Source organism: Calliphora vicina, chromosome 3 (assembly GCF_958450345.1).
Source record: "Calliphora vicina chromosome 3, idCalVici1.1, whole genome shotgun sequence".
Lineage (NCBI taxonomy): Eukaryota > Metazoa > Arthropoda > Insecta > Diptera > Calliphoridae > Calliphora > Calliphora vicina.
The window spans coordinates 92633177-92655597 of record NC_088782.1 but is presented as its reverse complement, the minus strand read 5'-3'; the positions used below and the strand labels follow the sequence as shown (position 1 = coordinate 92655597).

The window sequence follows — 22421 nt, the reverse complement described above, 5'->3', positions numbered from 1 at the left end:
TACAAATTTAAAAAAATCTGGTAACTCATTATTAAAATGAGTGAGAAAAAATCACTCATTCTTGGTGGCGTATTTTTTTTTTTGAGAAAAAAATTAGTACACTGCGAGAGTGAGAACAAAAGAGAGAATCAAGGCGAATTTATACAAGGTGGAGTCAGTCAATCAGCTGATTACTCTTTTTTCGCTTGTTTGGTTCTAACATCTGTCAAAGCTTGTTTTTATACTTCAATATCTATATATTCAAAGCTAATTAACAAAATATTTATATTTTGCATAAATAAGTAAAGCCCTCACTATTAAATTATATACACTATATTTAGTTTTAATACATATTTGTTTAATTTTTAATTTCTGTTTTTTGACATTTGTTAAGACCATTTGTTGTTTTTGTAGAACTACCACCACCTTGTATAAATTCGCCTTGGAGAGAATATTGTATTTTTCCGCTTTTTAAATTAAAAGTTAGAACGCAAAAGCAAAATTGCATTAAATCTCAAGCCGCCTTAAAATGCCGCAAGATGAAACGGGACAACAAGAGTAACAAACAGAATGCAATTGGAAGAATTAACAGCACAAAACAAAATCAAAGAAATAATTATATCGAACGTCGGCTAGACAACAATGAAAACGAACATTGTAAATTCACTCAAGAAAAGTTAATGGTGGTGTACGTTTCGTTAGAAATTTGTAGCGCAAGTTGTTAAAAAAGAAAATAATTTTAAATTAATTATTTAAAAAAACACACACTAAAAAAAGAAGCAAACACAACAAATATAGAAAAAGGAATACAAAGTAAATTATTTATTTATGAAGGTTTACATAAAATTGTTATACAAAATCTACAAAAAATAATCGAAAAAACCCAAGTGTTGTATATTTGCCAAAATCTCTAATATTGTATTGATAGATAAATAAAGTGTTTTTACACCCAACCAGAAAAAAGCAAAAATACAATTTCAATTAGGAAGAGAAAAAGTATAAAGTGTATTTTATATTTAATATTCTTTTTCTGTTTGTTAAATTTATTATATCGGTGGCTTTAAACAAAGTGAGTGTGTACAAAAAATAAAAACCAATCAGCCAGACAAACGTTTAAAACTTGCAGCATTAGAAGAAATAAAATTGATACAAATAAAAAAAAAGGAAAATTTTCATGAATTAAAAATAAAAATTGATCTGCCAACAGAAACGCAAATAATAAAAAAAGTAAGAATAAGAATTTCAACAAAAAATTTTATTAAACAAGTGCAAAACAGTGATATTTTTTTAAACAGAAAAGTTTTGAAATCCCCGAACACATTTAAAAGAAAATTAAAAGATTTATGCAAATTTTTAATATTTTTGAAAAGAAAAGCAATTAACAACAACAATAAATTAAAAAACCAAGTGATACCTATCGACTTTTATTATTATTTTATTGATGTCGTCGTCGTCTCTTCTCTAAAATTTAAACAAAAAAAAATAAAAAAACAGCCCAAGTAAATAAAACTGAAATAAAAACTAAATACAAAAAAGTATTCAAATAGCAACATCAAATAAAAAAAGGTAATTTTTGTTTTGTCAATTTTGTCGTCTTTTCATTTAGTTTATTTCATTATTCATTCAATTCGATTCAGTACAAAAAAAACACTACAATACAGTAAAAATACAATTGCACAGAGTCAGTAGGAAAGGAAAAGACCAACAAAAAAAGTGTGTTCAATTCATTAATTGAATTTAAATAGTTTTATTATTTGCAAATTGATTTTACACCACATGCTGATATATGGTTATTGAACGTTTGATCGAAGGGGGGGGGGGCTACGTGGAAGGCCCTTTTTCTGTCTTGTATTCTTTTCATAATAAGAAATAGTTTTTGATTAAAACATGAGTTGGTGGGGGAATGCGCTGCCGATTAACGTCAAATACATTTTTCCAGTTTTATGCAGCAACAACAACCGGCAAAATACAAAATAATTTTGCACAACTTTTCGAGTGTATCTTTTTGCTCTGTTTCTGTTCGCGGCCGTTTTTTTCGCAATTTAGTTTTTCTTGAATTTTACTACTTTAATCAATGTTTCGAGTGTTGAGTCTTTAATTTTAAACCCCACCGAAACGCAAAAATACACTCACACAAATGCACATAAAATATGATTTCTTTGCTTGAGTCGTCTTGTAAATTTTTCTGCAGTTGTCGTCTCGTTGGAATTGATTTTCTTACATGTTTTTTTTTGTTTTCTTGTTTTTTTTTTGTGTATTTTGCGTTTATTCTTGAATTTCTATTGTGTATATGTTTTCTTCTCGCCTCGTTGTTGTTTTGCTGTCACGTTTTTACTCTCTTTCGTTCTTTTTATTCATCTTTTTCCATTCTCGTCTTTATATTGAGTTCCGCAAGTCAGTACACTCCAGCAGTGTTGACAAAGCAATGCCAAAAATGGTGATTCTAGTGCTTTTTATGAAATTTATGTATAATCGTTAGCTTAGTGAACAAACGTGCTAAGTGCACTTTTTATGAAAATTTAGATTTTAATATAAAACGCTAGAATAAGTAACAATAAACTGTTTGCTGCGGTATACAAACGTACTTTGTCCATTTTTTTTGCCATATTGCTAAATTATTATCTCTGTTAAATTGACTTATGTTGAACTACTTTATTTAATATATAATTTCGAAATTGAGGAGCCGCAGAACAAAAAGTACTTTTTTGAAAATTTAAAATTTTTGGGAAATCGATTTTTTCTAGTAGATTTCAACCCAAATATTATAAAAATACCAAAAATTTAATTTGTAAAAAAATCGAAAAAGTACCTTTTGTTCTGCGGCTTCTCAATTGTTCTAAGTCCACTGAAAGTACAAAATACATAAGTAGTAGAAAATATGCCAAGACCCAACAAATTAATTATAAGTTGCTGTGCCTTCTTTTAAACTGTGATTATAATTTTAGTCATACCAAATAAGTAATAAAACTGCATTAACAAATTTCAAATATATTTAAAGCAAAGAATTTTAGAACGTCTCCTGTAAAAATTGGGAAAAGGATCTTATCACGTGTAAACACTAAGCTAACGATAGAAATAAAAAAATAAGTTAAATTAACATACAAGATCGATTCCATAAAGCTTTACGATGTAACTCCGTAATTCAGTTGATTTCTGAATTTCCTTGTATCGATCGATAGCTTTTAGCTATTTTTTGGTTTTAATTGAAGAATTTAATTTTTTTTTTTTGAACGTTATCCTTTTCTATAAACCTTCAACCTTCATATTTGCCAAAATCTAAGTTGCTTACTTTCCTTATAAATTTGTTTTAAATAGCTGATAGTTTCTTCTGAGTACATTACAAAATATGTCTAGATTTTCTGAAACACTCAACTTCATAAGTTATTCTTAAAAACCGCTTTCAGTGATGTTCGTCAACTTATCAACATTTAACTCAATCAGTTTTTGTCCGACTTTAAATTAGGAAAGAAAACTTATTATGATTTAAAATGACCTGCATGTTTTGATACATTTGTAAGTTGTAAGTATTGTTTTTATTAATAATATATAAAAGAAAAACAAAATTTACCAAGTTTTTTGATTATAGTCGCTTTTCATTGCTTATTTTGATATGAAAGCTTATAAAAATTTATACCAATATATAAAACATATAGTTCTTAAAACATGGTTTTAATTATTCAAATCGGATGAAAATTGTAAAAGTTATTTAAGTTCTCATAAACACCTTTTTTAGTATTTGCTCCCCCAGCGCATATGAATAAAAAAACAAAAAACTATACAAAAAAATATTTGTACAATTCTTAATTTACAAAGTAGATTTTTCGAACTTTTTTCGAAAAAGTTTAATAACTTTTGCAAATATAAACTGATTTTAACAAGAATTGTCTCGTACTTTTCTTTATAAAATTATCTTTAAAACACTGTGCACTGATTTTAACAAGAATTGTCTCGTATTTTTCTTTATAAAATTATCTGTAAAAGACTGCAAGAAATATATGTTTCAATATGTAAAATAACTATTGTTGAATTTAAAAAATTACGAAAAAAATAAAAATAAATGGGAAACTTTATATAAAAACTTGACTAATTTCTTGGAATATACATTTTATGAAAGATTAATTCATTGCCTCTCCATAATTGTTTATAATTTTTTAAAAACGTGTGAGAGGTACTAAACTACTACTACCTACCCTAAAAAAGTTTTTTTTTAAAATAACGGTGTTTCAAAAACTTTGGAAACGGTTTTAGTATGTCCTCACCTAGGCCTACAACTCCAATTAGGTCGCTTTTTATGTTCTGACAAAAAGTGTTATTTTGTAGCATATGTCATATTTAACATCCTGATAATACCATTATACGTATTTTCTTAAAAAAATTATATTTCTGCGTAAACTAAAGTATTCCTTTTGTATTGAGGAAAAGTAAGGTGTCGATATTCCCGACCAAAATGAAAGTTTAGTTTGGTGAGCTCTGGATCAAAGGATAAAAATTTTATTTTTATGAGTTTTATGACTATCAATAGAAAGGAGCTTTCAATGCTTTATCAGACATTTTTATGTAAGTTCTAATATTTACAGAATTTTAAGTTTTTAAAAATTTTGATATAGAATTATTAATTGTAATTAATTTGAATCAATACGTTACTAAAGTTTTTAATTCTTCGAGATTCAATTTAGTTCAAATTTTATTTTAATTTTTCGAAATCAATTTTTCAATCAAAATATGGTTAATACATTTTATGTATACAGTTTGTGTCGAACATATAGCTACATTAGACTATGGAAAAATAGGTTTCTAAAAATTCAAATAAAATTCGAACTAGTTTGAATTACGAAAAATGGATTAACTCGTTTCGGTGTTATATGTGGTTTATAATTAAAAAAAAACAAAAATTAAAAAAACCAAAAATTTTTTAAAAAAAATAAAAAGTTCATACAATTCCAATATTTCATATGTCTCCTTTGGGAGAAAGATAAAAGAAATCATAAAAGCCTTAAAAAAAGTAAATTTTTATCCTTCGATCCAGCTAACCAAATACTGACGCCATGAAAAACAATTTGTAAAACTATAAAATCTAAACTAGACAACCTTATTAACACAATTTTTCAATAAATATTTGACGTATAATTTTTTTTCTCGCGAAATATGCGTTTTTCTTGATTTTAGAGTTTTCTCAAAAAACAAATGGTTTACAACACTGTACTCCAGCAAGCGTTATTTTTCGTTCATTCTCCATTTTTTTGTATTATTTACTTTTGCATGCCTCTACTCGTACTCGTGTTTGTGTGTTTCTTTTTTTATCTGATTCTTGTATTTTGATTTTCTGTTTGTTTTCAATACATACATAACGATGTGTTTGTTGGTGTTGTTGGCTGTCGTAGTCGATTATTGTTGTTATAATTTTTTGTTGTATTGCTATTGGATTGGTTGAGTGAAAGAGAGCAGAGGACAGTGGCATTTTTTCTGAGTTGCCTGGTTTTCATACATGTTTTCCAGTAATTGAATGAAATTTATCGACTAATAAGATGCAAAAAATGAATACAAAAATAAACCAACAACAACAAGAAATCGCTCAACTAGAATTGTCGCATGAATCTTAGAAATGCTTTTTATTTAAAACAAATAAATAAATATCAAAGGTACAATGTGAAAATATTCAGAGCAGAAGCTTTATAGAATTGAAACTTTTAAATGTTTGAGCGGCAATTGATTTAAAGGCGGGTTTCTTTTTCAAATAGCTACAATGAATTTTATATTGCCATAAAATAAATTTTCCCAAAATATGCTTAAATTATTTTACATTTCAGTGCATAAGCTAAATTTCATTTACAAATTCGAGTTGAAACTTGCCAAAATGTTCGGTTGAAATTAATAAATTTCTGAAAATTTACTTTTATTTTTTTGCACATTTTCTTTTCACTATTTTTTTTTTTTGCTATAGGTATTAAAAATACACACGACTATTATGTGTCTCAGACCACGTGTGGCGGAAATGGTAGAAAAATTCAAAAAAAGTTTTTGGAAAATTTTTAATTTTCAAAATAAAATTTTATTTTATACATCTACATACATACCTATTAACCATTTCATTAAATAATTCATAACTAATTAATTTATACAATTAGTAGGTACATATTTAATACAGCTACTTATTGAATTAATTTGTTTCATTCTTTATAGAACTAATTCCTTACTTAATCATTAAAAATTTTCTGTTTTCATTAGAAAATATCGATTTGTATTTTTTAACACAAATCGATATTTTAGCATCGTTTGAAATCATTACAAAAAGGCATTAGATACATTTTCTTATATTATTTTGTAAATTACTAAAAAATATTACTAAGCTTAAAACAAATAAAATAAAAAAACAAATTTCATTAAATTTGGATTAAAATCAAATTAATCCCATTATGAATTAACTATGCACAGTGGGCAGAATCAAAAGTGTGCCCTATATTATTAAAAAAGAAGACCAAAGTATGGTAAAACTTAAATTTTGAAATGCCTATAACTCGGAAATAAGAGCACTCGGCTAGGTGTTTTTTCAAGACCTAGCCGAGTCAAATTGTAAAAATCATTGAAATCGGATGGCAAAAAACAATGGCACGTGTTTAAAAATTTTACATGTCGAAGATACCCCAGTTTGAGTACCCATTGCGCCGCCTCAGGTTCATTTGTAGGATCCATTTTAATAACTTAAACTCGAATACTCCTTTTCTACGAGGACGTCATATTTTATCCCGATTGGACCAGCAGTTTAGAATTGCCAGATTTATTTCCAAAAAATTTTGATTCTGCCCCACTGTCCTATGTATGAATTCAATTTAAACAAGCAAGATAGCTATATTCGAATATGTCGATTCTTATATACCCTAAAAAAAATTATAAATTTAAAAAAAATTATAAATTTTTTTTTAATTTTTTAGTGAAAAATATTTATGACAAATAAAAAGATTTTGGTGAGAAAAAAATCGGGTTAACAATTTTTTTTCCCGATTTCTACCCACTGTAGGTCCTTATATACGTCGTGGCAAATGACTTTGAAATATCTATGATTAGATATCCATATTTTATATATTAATGACTTAATAATCCAGATATACAGTGACGGACAATACAATAGAATCACTACATATGAATTCGATTAAAGCGGTAAAACTAAAAAATTTGATTTCAAAATTTAAAATTTGTTCATTATATATTAATGCTCATAACGTAAACAACAAATAGAAAAAATAAAATAAAAAAATAACACATTCTTATGTTAAAAGCGATGTCAAATCTAAAAGACTAAATAAAATATGCGACATTCAAATAGAATCAATCAGTCTTAAAATGGTTAAAAATAAAAAATCATCATAAGAATTCGTTGTTTTCTTAATATTTTGTTGCATATCAATTATTTCTAATAACAGCATCAAATCTTTTGGGGATTGAATTTAACAAACTTTCGCATGTAGATCGAGAAATTGCATACCATATTTCCTGAATTTTCTGCCAAAGTTCTTCTTGTTTCAATTTTTTAGGTCCGAGTTTGTCTTTTACTATTTTCCATAGGATTTAAGTCTGGTTATTGAGACGGCCATTCCATAACATGAATTTTGTTATATAAAAACCATTTTTTGGCAAGACCTGACGCACAGTGCTTTGTTTTCATATAGGCAATGGACAAAAATAGAAGGAGTTATTGCAGACGAATAAAAATTAGTGGAATATTACCTTTTGGTAAGATTAAGAAAGGACACGGGTACCTCCCATATATCCTGAACATATAATTTTGAATAAAATTCACAGTTATACTCCTAACATTTTAAAATTTGGTTATAGTCATTTTAATAAAGTTATTGTTGTTTGTGAAAATTTTTATCACAATCGCAGCACGGATTCGGGTGGCTGCCATACATCCTTTTCCTTAAAAAACCTATAAACCTGTATAAAATTATTAATTTTCAGAAATTATTGTTCTCTTATAATATTAGATGCAAAGTTATGAAAATTTTATCGGAAGGATATTCATAATTCCAAGACATCAAGATTTTAATATCCTGTATAACATCTAATTTTTTTTTTAAAAAATTCGTAAAAATCGTTTCTTATTTTGGAACCAATTTGGTTATAATCATTTTAATAAAGCTATTGTTGTTTGTGAAAATTTTTATTACAATCGCAGCAAGGATTCGGGTGGCTGCCATACATCCTTTTCCTTAAAAAACCTATGAACCTGAATAAAATTATTAATTTTCAGAAATTATTGTTCTCTTATAATATCAGATTAATTTAGTAATTAACATTTTAATTCTAGCAAGGATTTACATAACTGCCAAATATCCTTTTGTAAAAAAAATACTGAAATATTTTATATATTTTCTAAATTCGGAAGGACGGATGGACGGACATTTTCAAGTATTGATAGCCTTATGGTTCAGCTGTAAAATTAGAAACTGGATGTTGGATTATATTTTAAGTGTTCCTAATATCAGCAGAAGCTCATATTAATATCTCAATCTAAGGCTATGTAGGTTATATTAAATTATTGAGTTACTTACATATACGGTAAAAATGTATTATTTATGGGTGCCATCAAAAACCAATTTTTTTTAAAGTTCTAGTCAAAACGGACAAATAATGATTTCACATTATAATAAATAAGAGATAGGCATTAGATAAAATTAAAGAAAAATTAAAATTGATTAACATGTTTTTTTTTCAAAATTAAATCAAACTTTGGATTTTTTTTTTTGATTTCAGCAAAAAAACATACAACATCAAGAACCAAATAAAGACCTATTAATACACTTTATGCCATTAAACTACTTTTGTTAAATAACGCAATATTTCTTAGTTATTTAAAAGAAAAAACGGTATTATTTTATAAAAAACAAAAAATCTGGAGCTATTTCCCAAAACCATCAAATTGAAAATTTACGAAATTGTAATTTATACATTTAAACGAAAACAAAATTTTAATAGTTTTCATACGAAAGGACAACTAATGATTACATTTTCTTATAGATAATACTTATGGCTATTCTATAGTAAAACATAATCAAAATAGATTAACACGTATTTTACTAATATTCCAACAAAGTTTTAGAATTTCAGGCTTACAATAAAAAAAATTTTAATTATTAAAAATTGCGCAGATTAAACTGTTAAAAATTTTTTGACAAAAACAGTAATTTTCCATAATTCCACATTCATATTCTTTCATTTGCAGCCAATCGCGAGTTTATATCTTTTAAAACGAACTTTTAACAATGATTTTAGTTAACCATAAAAAAAATATATTTTTCTCCATAAAATTTATGTTGAAAATGTACTAACTTTAGCGACCTCTAGTGACGACAAAAAGAGATATTTATAAAAAAGTCTTTTTTACACGAATGAGTTATTTAGTTGTCTATTGAAAAATATAAATTTCATTAACATCAAAGACATAATCTTGTTTTTGATTTTTGTCCATTGAACAAAGCACTGTGTGACGTGTGCTCTGGGTCATTATCTTGCTGGAAGAGCCATTTTAAGGGCATATTCCATTCTGCATGTGGCTTTATAACATTCTCCAAAATATTTACATACAAGTGCTTATCCATATTTTCTTTAATCCAATAAATTGGACCAACGCAATACCAAGAAAAGCATCCCCATATAATACTATTTCCCCAACCATGTTTAAACGTTTTTGATTTTTGCCATTTTTTGGACGTCTAACCCATGTCTTATCATCACTACCAATTAAATTAATGGTCGTTTCGTCCGTCCACTACACATTTGCCACTTTTTTTATATTTTCTGGTCCACACCAATCCTTATGATTGCTCCTGGTTTTAAATGAAATATTGGTAGTGATTCTATTGTAATGTCCGTCACTGTAGATCAAAAATAGGCCAAAAACCGAGATTGTTCTGGTTTTTTTTCCTTATATCTCAGTCTATAGCGGATATATTGATGTATGAATAATGTAAATAAGTTATTTGGTGTATTCGGAAAGTTAATTTCAACATACAGAAGGACAAGCGATCGGACGGATATGGCTATATCGACTCCGCTATCTATAAGGATGTAGAATATATGTATATACTTTGCCATTAATAAAGCTATGACATTTTTTTTATTTTCCAAAAACTAATTTTTCAAATGTTGTTGTTTAATACATTGCTTAGTATGTCGCCTATAGTAAAAATGTAATAATACCTTTCTTGGAATAAATATTGTATTTTTTTGCAATTTGCTTTAATAGAAAACACGTGTTTAAAAGATTTGATTTTTATTATTTCGATCATAAAGTTTAACGAAAAGCAAATATTTTAAATAAAAGCTGTCGTGGTAAGCAATACACTGCGGAGAAACGCGCAACAATTAAAAAACTAATATCGGATGGAAAATCTTATAGAGAAGTTGGTCGATTGGTTGGGTGTTCTAACAAAATGATTCACAACGCAATTAACTATAAAGAAAAGGCTGAAAGAAGTAGAAGAAAACGAGTCCTGGCACTGCTTCACGTCAAACGAATGATCCGCTATAGCAAAAAAGATCATTTCAAAGCTGCAACCGAACTAAAAAAGGACCTTAATATAACTGCGACAGCACATGTCTCAGAGAAGACTCAGAAGGCCCCACTTTTAAACACAAAACATATCGCCAAGCACGTGAAGGTCGCAAAGGAACATCTAAATTGGCCAGTCCAATCGTGGAAGAATATTTTCTGAACAAATGAGAGTAAACTTTTTATGTTTGCTCATACGTCAGACTTATTCAAAACTCGAATGCTACAAAAATCATTAAACATGGAAGGGTTTTTTTGGGGGTGGTGCTATTTTTTCGCAGCTGTATAATATTTTTTCTTGGGAATGGTTTTATGATGCAAACAAATTTTTAATCTGAATTAAGATTTAAGAAAATTAAGTTTAAATTTAATTAATTTATTTAAAGCAAAATGTTGAGAAGTTTTGACCAGAAAAGAAATTCCTAAATTTTAAGAATTAAATAGTTTGAAATTTACCTTTTTACCTGGCTACGTAAATTCTCCACAAAATTCGAAAAAGGTTAAAAAAATACCCTAATGGACCTACCCTTCAGCACAAAAACAAATCTTATTTTTTTACCAAAAAATATTTCAATAGGATTATTTAAAATTGTGTAATATTTTTAACCACAAAATTCGTTCATGCTCATAAGAAATATTTATTTTACGTTAATGTTTCGTTAAGGTTTCTTTACTTTTTTTGTTGTTTTTCTTTCTGCTTTTGTCAGATTTAAAATTATAATTTGCCATGTTGTTCTAATTTTATTGAAAATTCTTTCACTAAGTATGTATAAACAAAATTAGCATTAGACCCCGCTTCTATTTATAAATATGTATGTATGCACATTTACATTAACATGCATATTCAAATCTTATTTGCAAACCAAAATACCAAATGCTAAGTAAAAATGAAATACCAAATACAAAATCAAATGAAATAGTCGTAATAATAATGCAACAACAAAAAAAAACTAAAGCAATTTTAGCAAAACTAATGACAATTTTTAAAAGCAAACAACAACGACAAAAGAAACAGAAGAAAAAAACATTAATATATAAATAAAGAAGTCTAGGAATCTGTCTGTTCTGCTGGCTATCGACAAAGACTTAATTAACATAAATTCTTAGAGATGAACAACAAACAGTCTTTGCTTTCTCTACTATTAAACTATTTTTTTCTTCTCTTCTATGGTGTAAAAAATATATAGACGGATAAATATTTATTCGAAACTAATGCACTTTTGTCTGAGCTCACACACTTGCAGTTTTATTTGATAATGTTGTAGATCCCAGTAGTTCTGTTGAACTGTCCTGAACTAGTGATTTTGCCTGTCATGTGGCATTAGTTACATAAATAGCTTCATAACTAGTTATTTTAACATGTTTGTGTTCTAAGCAGCTACTCAATTGGCCCTACGCAGATTACAAAGATACTGTCTGATAGCTGGTCCAAAGTAATCAGCACTTTGGATTAAATAATGGTTAGAGTCAGTTCCCATACTAGCTACCTAACTGGCTACTTGATTACATATTTTAATTTAAGCGGAAGATGATTGAAATCAAATACATATCCTAGACATTCCAATAATCGATTACTTGTAAACAAACATTCTCTCTCTCCAATAGATTACTTTTGGTTTTTAGATTACTTAGAGACAATTGACGTCACACTGGCTTACCTTTGATATATAAAATAACCAATTTACTTATCTCTGCATTATAAAAAGCACATACGTGTCAAATGACCCATAATATATAAATTGGAATCATCCTTTAGGGGAAATTACAGTATGTAAGAGATACATTGACTACTTTTAAAACTGCTGGGATATTTGTACAAAGATAGATTCTTCCTTGCGCTGCCTTAAATACGAAAAGAAAGGCAAAATTCGTATATTGTATTTATCTTGTAATCTTGTAGAAAGTTTTTTTTTTATTTCTACAGATACATATTTTATTATCGTATAATTTTATTTTTCATATATATTTTTATTTCTTTATTATTATTTTAATAAGTATGAAGAGTGACAATTATTTTTGATTTTGCAGTTGCATAGATAGATAGATACAGTGGCACGACATAAAAGATCGGACTGTCGCTTGGATGTTTAGGAAAATGTAGGGTGTTTTTTATGTTTCTCGAATTTATGGGAGTGCGGATCGCATAATCCGACATGAATTCTCGATTTATGCTTCGGCTCTGAAGTTTGCTAATGCGTTTATAATTTCATTCATTTAAATGTAAAACAAATCTATATGTAGATCTAACGTTCTAAAAATAATTAAAAATTTTATTAAATTTGAGCTAAAATCACAAAATCTCTATGAATTGCTATCATATGTAATTCAGAATTATTTTCACGATATCGATGCCATTACGTATGGCATATTATATCGTGCAAATCGTCCACGGCTGCTTCGTGGTAGTCGCGCATCCGAAATGTCCAACTTACCACGAGGGCCACTGTCGTATGTGGCTTATTCGCATAGGCCTGCGACTAGAGATGCTAATCGGGACTGATTTTTGAAAATCCCGGGGTTCCTATTTTGCGCATTTCGTCTTTTATCCAATGATATTTCAGTATTTTTTTTAATAGTTTTTTTTATTGGATAAAAGACGAAATGCGCAAGATAGATTTTCCGTAGATTTTCCGTTTCTGCTATACGATTTTTTACTTTTTGATCGTCCATACAAATCGATCCAGCCTACTGGTGAAAACAGTACCTGTCTTTTAGCCTTTTAGCAATCGAAATATTTTCATTTTGTTCGATCTCCTCATCTAAGATAAAATCTATTCCATTTGAAGAGGATTTGAATTGAGTTTTATTAGACAACTTACAAAAAAAGGTGAAGAATTGATTTTCTAGAGCCCCACTCAAGGAAAACATAAAAAACCGTTTAAATGATTATTAACTATATTGTAGCAGGAGTTGAGCTTAACAACATTGCTGAACATTACTTTGTGATATTCGGGCATGTAGAATGTCAAAATGCATGAAAAAGGAACACAAAAATTACAATTTACACTATTTATTTATGAAAAACGGGATTTGGAAAATCCCGAAAACCCCGGGATTTAAAATTAAAAAATCCCGGTCTTCGCGATTTTTCGCCGTCCTGTCGAAACCACATGTCGTTGGCGTCCATATCATCCAATTCAGGACAAAATAAGTTGGTTGGATGGCGTGGCCAACGTCGTTCTCAAAGAAATATGGATCGATGACATCGCCAGCCCAAATTCACAACAAGCAGTGACTAATAAAAATAACTTTTCACAATGAATCCATATATTGTTACTTTAAGAAGAAAACTTATTAAAAAATTCCGGAAATATCCCGACTAAATTTTCTAAAAAAAAATCTCAGGAATTCTGCCGAAAATTTTCCATTTTTCCGAAAAGTACCTAGATGAAAAACGATTTCTGATGTAATTAAATGCATTTGGTTTTTAATATAGAGAGGTTCATGTAGAGGTTTTTTTATTTTAAATAAAACACTTCAAATAGAATTGGATGTCGGTATATTTAAAAAGAATTAGTTGAGATACAAAACTGATAAAAAATTTCAGTGTAGGCTAATTTGAGGCTGCTAATTAAGAATATGAAGTCAAATTACAGGTAAATCGTCACACGTGCCTGCCAGATGAAGTCAAATATATTGGGCTAATTTTCTTAAATGACATGTATCTCATAAATAAAATTTAAAAAATTAATGTAATTAATTGCAATTAATACACAAATATCTAAACTAATACTCAATACTTACACACTTTTTTTAGAGCTTAAAATAATGTAATTATCATTTTAAAAAAGTACCGAATATTACTATGTCTAACACATTCTTATAGAACGCTGACGTACTTATGAAATTAGATGTTTAAATCACATATATATACAATCTGGTAAACACTCTTTTGATAACGCTATTAACTGTAAAAATCTATACAATTGCATCAATGCTACATGGCTTTAAAAGGAAAAATCCAAATGTCCAATATATTGGACAAAATGTCTGAAAGGGTTAATATTTATTTTTTAAAGATAATTTCATTCAAATTTTGGTCGTGACTATGCTTTTGGTAATCCATTCGGAGAGTCTAGTTTTCGATAAATATTTGCAGCATTGCTACATCTGCATAATGCGGAAACGTCGTATGAATTTTTCCATGATGAATTATTACAATCATAATCAAAATAAATTTTTAAAGTTATCTCTAGTTTAACTGATTTTATTCTATATCATTTTAATGTTTGTGCCCTTTTCAAGGAATCTAACAATTTTTAAATAACATTAAAAAAAATATGCCAGACATGTAAGGCAGGCATTCTGTGTCCTGCGTTATGTGGAGCACTGTATTTATATGGCGATGCATTCAGGCATGTCCGTGTGTATTTGTAGTTGTATCTATGCGATAAGTATTTTTCTTCATTTGAGCTTAACACAAAAACATACGAGTGCATACCCACTAAACATTTTTTTGCAGAATTCGGTTAGAAGTCGTACCGACAGTCTTCACAAGTTGTTGATTTCGTATCCGATATCGGTACGAGGTTTTACCGAAATGTCTAGGAGTGGTTGACAAGAAATCGTGACTGTTTGTCTGGGGAAATTCGTTAATTTTTTCAGACTTGTCACACAGAAATCTGATCTAAGGACTGAGATTGAAAAATGTTTTTCATTAAAACTTTTTACCCAAGTACAATCAAAGGTCTGCCGTCAAACTGTTTCCAATGTTATTAAACAGTACCGGGAGAACTTGTCCGTTGATAGTAAGCATTTTCAAAAGAGATGCAAACACATCCGGTAGGAAAGCAGCCCGGTTAGGTCAGTACTCAGACTATTTGGTACGAAAAGTTAAAGCCAATGCAGATTTAATAGAAACACAGAAATTGAAGTAAAATTTTATACAAAAAATATTCCTGCTGACGAAATGTACGTATGGAAACTTTTTCGCAATTTCCGGGTCAATGTTTTTATGTTGCTGATGCTCGAGGGAATGTTGAAGAAAAGTTTAGGACCCAAAAGCAGACAAAATTTCCCAAAAAGTACTTGGTATGGCAAGCAATATGCAGTTGCGGCAAAAAGACAAACATTTGTTACAAAGGGCTCTATAAATACCGAAATTTACATCAAGGAATGTTTACAAAAGAGGATGCTTCTACGCATAAGACTTCTTAATGTGTCCACTTATTTTTGGCCTGTTGTGGCATCCTATCACTATGGTAAAGAAAGGTTTGTGCCAAGAGAAAAAAATCCTCCAAACTGCCAGGATCTAAGGCCAGTGGAGAGATATTGGAATATCGTTAAAAGAGAATTGAAGAGCAAAAAAAATACGGAGATGGATAACCTTTTCGAACAAATTGACATAAAACAATAATGGAAGGGTTTCCGAAAAAGGTTCAAAATTTCATCACTAGTGATTAGATCTTTAAAAATATTTTTTTTTTTATAAATTGTAAGTGGTTTAATTTTTATTAACATACATATATGTATGTTAAGAATTTTTCGATCTCAGTCATTATTTCTGTTGTAATTCTCAAGGATCGATTAAACAATAAAACTAACACCGCCCCCCAGAAAATGGTCGGAACATTCTTGTTTGGTTTTTATAAAAATAAACTACGTATTTGCAAGAGAATTTTTGAAGATTAGCCGGGTTTTGATCGGTTGCTAATAAAATAAACAAAACCAAATGTCCCCACAGACAATGTGCTGACTTGTCACATAATTCTCTTGCTATATTCCAGAGAAAATGTGCCGAAAAGTCTGAAACAAACATTACAGAGGTTTCAGAATTAGATCAGAAAATTAATGTTTATTGGGTGGATATAATCATGCACACATACATACATATTAGCAAATAATCTTCTTTGTTTGTGTGTGTGAATGAAGGCAAAAAAAAAAAGAAAAGAAATTCATATTTTTTTTTGCTTAAAAGAAAATTGACACAAACAAAGCAAAGAACGAATGCATTTTGTTTTTGTTGTTGGCTGGTGGAATTGCACTTGAAGTGCTTTCTTCCACCATTTTTATTTTTTATTTTTGTCTGTATTGTGTGATGAACATGATGTACATATGTGTGAATGTGTGTCAGTATTTGTTTATTTGTAATATTTTTATATTTTTTGTAACTTTTTGCATCCGTGACGTCTCCTGCTCTTTAGTTGCTACTTACTGCTATTTTTGCTACTTCTATATTTGTTGTTATTCTCGCTGTTGTTGCTGTATTCTTCTACAACATTTTCTTTGTTGTTGGCAGTTGCGTCGTCTTGTCTTCAGATTGTATTCAGTGCAAAGCTTTGAATTGAATTGTGATTACATTTCATTGCCTCGCTGCGCACGAGTTGCCATTTGGTTTAATATTTAGTACCTACGTACTTACTTCGCTTACACTGCACTGACACATACTATGTATGTATGTATGTGTGTAAGTATGTACATAGTTGCATTTAGATACATTTCTATGGGATTAATATGCATGTAGTATGTCAATATGCAGAGTGTGTGTGTGTGTGTGTTTGTTCACAGATAGGTAAGTGCATATCTACTTATAATATGCACATATTGACTAACTGACTGAATGGCTGGCTGGCTGGATGGCTCACTAGTTAACTGGCGTTCTATTTGTCAGCCTGGTTCTGTTCTATGGTGAAATTTCAATTTATACCACTAAACACTCTCTACCTCCCCACCACCTCCTTTGCTATTCATTCATACAATTGCTTGCATTAATGTCTGTATCTATGTGCGTTTGTTTTGTAGCAGTGTCTCTGCTGCTTGTTGTACCTGTGTATCAGTTGATTGTATGCATCTGTGTGCAGCTGAAGTATGTATGCCTTCATAAATATGTTCATACATGCATCCAAACATACATCTTTATAATTTGCAATAGAAGCACTCTGTGATATCTAATACTCGGTATGTTTTCACGTTTTCTCGCATGACTTTTCATATTCTTCTTCTTCGACGTCGTCTAATACACACTTGATATTTTTTTTATTTTTGTCTTTTGAATTGTTTTTGAGATATTTCTAGTTAGACATAGAGAACCGAAACGTGTATTCGTTCGTTCGTTCTTTCGTACTTGTTAAAGTTCATATGCGTTTCAAAAGGTGTTTGTTAATGGGCGATAATGTTTCTTTTTCAAGTCCCAATGGAAAATCGTAAACATATTTTACATGCAAATGCAGTCTTTATGGATTCTGCATTGCTTTAATATTTCAATTTAAAGGGGATTTAATTTTAAATTTCTTATATTCAATATAGTCTATGTTCAAACGTTTTCATCAATCACATAATCTTTATAAGTTTTATGGTGAATTTGTTAAAACAATTATTATAATAAAGTTTTTACTTAATTGTAATTATTCGTAATTTTTCAAATTCAACAATATGTAGTTATTTTAATTTTTTTCTATGAAAACCTAATTTTTTTGCACAGTGTTTTAAACCCAATTTTATATAGTCAAAAATGAGACATTACTTGTTAAGATCGGTTTATATTTGCAAAAGTTATTAAACTTTTTTGGTAAAAGTTTGAAAAAATTTACCTTGTAAATTAAAAATTGTCCTTTTTTTTTTTTAAAAAGTTTCGCTTTATTTTTTTTTGTTTCGTAATTTTTCAAATTCAACAATCGGTGTTTTAATTTTTTTCCTATGAAAACCTATTTTTTTACACAGTTTTTTTTACTTGTTTATAATTGCAAAAGTTATTAAAATTTTTTGGAAAAAGTTCGAAAAAATTTACCTTTTAAATTAAAAATTGTACAAATATTTATATTTTTTGTACAGTTTTTGTCTTTTTTTATTCATGTGCGCTGGGGGAGAAAATACTAAAAAAGGTGTTTTAAAAATGTGCGATTTGAAAAATATAAACCATGTTTTGTTAAGAACTAAATTTTCTTTATATATTGGTATAAATTTGTATATCAAAATAGGCAATGATAAGCGATTAAAATCAAAAAAAAGATGATAAACTTACAAATGTATCAAACAATGCTCTTCATTTTAAAGATAAATTTTCTTTCCATTTTAAAGTCGAACAAAAACTGACTGTGTTACAGGTCGATAAGTTGACGAACATCACTGAAAACGGTTTTTTTAAGAATAACTTCTGAATTTGAGGATGTTTCTGAAATTTTTAGACACAATTTGTAATGTACTCAGCAACACCTCCATGCTGGCTCGTTTTCCAAGTTTTTTTCATCATAGCACCGTGTAATTTAAATAAATTATAGCTGTTTCAGAGCTCTGAAAAATAACAAAAGTAAAAATCATATTAATTGTTTTAAAAATTAATCTATAATTTATTTAAATTACACGGTGCTATGATGAAACAAAAAACTTGGAAAACGAGCTATTAATAATAGCTATTATGGGTCCTTGGTTTTCATCATTCAGGAGCTTATGTCATGAATTAGGAGTATTTTAATAGACAGTGGTATAGATAAGCTTGTAAATTGAATTCTACAGTTTGAAGGAGTCATCCATAATCCACAGAGTTTCGGATTAGGTAAAAAATAGCATAATATTCTACCAAATTTTGACCGAATACCGAAAAATTTAAAAAGGAAAATCAAACATTATGGATTTTTAAAGTAAAAACTAATTAACAGATCACAAAAACGTATTTGTTATTATAAAATATATAGGCATAGATTTTTGACTCTGTTGACAGTACCGAGGTCCCGCCTATAAATTCCCTTAGCAAAATATTTACGAACATATTGGGACATACAATAAATATTACAAAAAATTGTAATAATTTCAGTCAAATAAAAAAATGTTTGATCTCAGTCCTTCAGTATTTAAAAAATAGCGTAAAAGACTACTATAATTCTATATACAATTTGGTCAATTCACAAGGTCTCTTTCATGTCATAATGTCTTAATATTTCACAATGGTTTGACAATGTTCAAGCAAAAAATGTCCTAAAATAATACTACTCTGTATGCTATGTTTATTGTGTTGTCGTAACCAACCAGCAGAGACCTGCGCCGAACGCCTAAGAGTCAGTTAAGACAAGCCCCCGAGTCATGAAATATGACAATATGATATGACAATATGATAAGCAGGGCAACCAAAAGTATGCAATATCATATTTTTTGCTGTGCGTCGTATAAACATATGAGTTAGTTATTTATCCGTTTCAGACAATTTTAAGAATTTTGCCATCGATTTGTTAGTGCATATTTTGCTCTTTACAGCATATTTTATCATATTTTGCTTTTTATAGCATATTTTGGCATATTTAGCTCATAACTGCATATTTTTGTTGCATATTTTCTTTTTTTTTAATTATTTTGTTTTCTTAATATAATTTTGTTGTTTGCATTGTAATTTTTCATTTCTATATTTTACTATTTTTCGGGGTCCAAGGATACTTGTCCTAAGTTCCTTAAAGAAAAAATTAGAATACCCATAATCGCTTTATCTTCATTGAATTTTCGTGGATTTAAGGGAGCTTAATTTCCGTATATTTGTGGTTTTTAAATCTACATGTAGAATAGAAACATTTAGAGAAATTTATGCAGAATATCCTCTCCCTACTGATCCTATACATATTTTGGCACATGAATTCAGAAAGTCAAATATTATCCTAGTAATTACTAAACAAATTTGAAGTATTAGACAGTTTAAAATTGAATTGATCAATTGATTATGACTGTCTAAGAAACTCTATGGAAATCTAAAACAAAGATTCAATTTGAAATAACATGTGAAATTTTGTTCCCATGAAATATCCATTTCCCTCGAAGGGAAAATTGCTATCGTGATATTCCCCTGAACTTTTCATTCACAATAGTTAATTTTGTTCGTAGAAGCTGTTCATTGTTTACAAAATTCCATCCAAAAATTTCAAAACAATGGGAATTTTTTCATGTGAACAAAGTTGATGAACGAAAAAAGGAAAAGGGAAAATATTTCATGTGGAATATTGATTCGCGATAGGGGTGAGTAATTTATTGCAATAATAAAATGAAATGAATCAGATTATTTTTATGTATAATAACCAAATTTAATTTATGAGCTCAATATTTTTTTTACTTTATATTTATTTGTTTAATAAAACTTTGAAATTCAACAAAAAACAACTATTTTTAAGTGCATATTTTTTTATATTTTAAGAGCATATTTTTCGTTTTTAAGTGCATTTTATGCGCATAAAACACTTTTTATAGAGCATATTTTTGGTTGCCCTGATGATAAGAGACCTTGTGAATTGACCAAATATAATTCTTTTTTGTGAATACTTATAAATTTGTTGTTAGAGACTAAGTTACCTACCTAAGTCAGAAATATTAATTTTCAAATGCGAATATCTCGCAAACTATATATGAGATCAAGTTTAGTTATATCAATGATTGTAGATCTATTCTTGTTGATTTTACATACATAAAAATCTTTAAAATCGGATAGAGAATAAAAATTAGCATTTCTCCAATTTGGGGAATGTTGATTTTTATTTATGGATCAAAAAATAAAATTCCTTATTGGAAGAAAACTTTTAATTTCGAAATCAGTAAGTTTTTAAGTCAAATTGTAAATAGTATTTTCATAAATTTCATTGCAATTTTCTACACAGTTTGGAGACTCTTTTGGGATTAAGTCAGTGGGCGGGAACTAGGAATAGGAATTATACAATAATAACATGTTATGTACTTTCTTTATCCGTTCTAATGGTCACATTATGATTTTTGTTTTTATTTATGTAAATAACCAATCATGTTCCTCCTGGTGACTATTAGGATTAATTAGAGGAGAATTGGTTGGTTTTTTAGTAGACGAACAGTTCGGTCATCAAAACGTCGTATTATTAAAAGCGTACAGTAGTAACTTGGCGAAACCTTTGCCTTAATATTTCACAATCCAGGTTTTTTCCCCATGTTTAAAGAAAACTCGATACTCCGCTGAATCCAAAGTTATTTAAACTTCAAAAGTAGCCACTGTTTTTCAAAGTGAGTTTAATTCATTCAGCTAATTTTTGTCTGAGTTTAGTATTCTAGATCAAAAGTCTTTTCTCAGTATGTATGTATAGAAATTTTCACCACTTAGCATAATGTGAATGAATGAATACAGCTTCTGTAAAAATTTCAAAAATTCCCAAGGTTTGCTTAAAAACTATTTATGAAATTCATCTTTCACTCATTTTATGGCTTTAATATATTTGTGCAAATTTATTATTATTTTTATTATTTTTTTTAGCTTGTACCGTTATGTGGATGCCACAAACTAACGGTTGCATGTATGTTTTCTGTATTGTTGTTGTTGTTGTATTTATGAGTTGTAAGGTTCTCGCCCTCTCGAAATCTATGCTACTGATTTCATTTCTCATATACATACATGCATACAAACATTCATTTCGTTTAAGTTTATTTAACGCTGTTTGAAGACTGGGATTGTAGTTTTGTTGTTAGTGGATGGAAAATGGATTTTCTATTATGCTACTTGAATGTTGGTGCAACAGTAGGAGCAGGAGGTGTGGAGTACATCATGGAAATATATTTATGTGTGTAGTTGAAATGTTTGTATGTACATAGTTGTTGAGTATGTTATTGCCAACTAACCAAGCAGCCAGCCATACAGAGAAACCCAGCTAGATTTGCCTTACATGGTTGCATCTTCTTGTGGCATAAATACTTTGCACTCAAACACACACACTCTCTTCAGTTGTTTTTTTTTATACAAAAGACTGACGACTGATTGTCAGCCATTTAGACAGTCAGTAGGTCTGACATTTAGTATGACTGGCGGCAGCATATTATACGTTATGTCTGCATTAGTGGGAGCTTAGAGAGAGTCGTCTCGGTCGGTGTCGGTGTCGGTTGGCGACTTAGTCGGTGTGAAGTGGATTTACTGCTTTGCTTATTCCCTTTACGATTTTCTTCTCTTCTTCATGTTGAAGTCTTGTAC

At 29.0% G+C, this 22421-nt stretch overlaps 1 protein-coding gene across 5 annotated transcripts in view; it reads left to right on the top strand.

The window, feature by feature from the left end:
* The first annotated feature begins 451 nt into the window (after positions 1-451).
* Positions 452-22421, top strand: part of mub (poly(rC)-binding protein mub) — a 189472-nt gene continuing 167502 nt past the window's right edge. The window contains exon 1 of one of the 5 annotated variants that reach the window (XM_065504821.1): positions 452-1545. The gene's annotated coding sequence lies outside the window, so the exon portion shown is untranslated. The remainder of the gene's footprint in view (positions 1546-22421) is intronic. The other 4 variants (XM_065504823.1, XM_065504824.1, XM_065504825.1 and 1 more) reach the window with 4 other exon arrangements.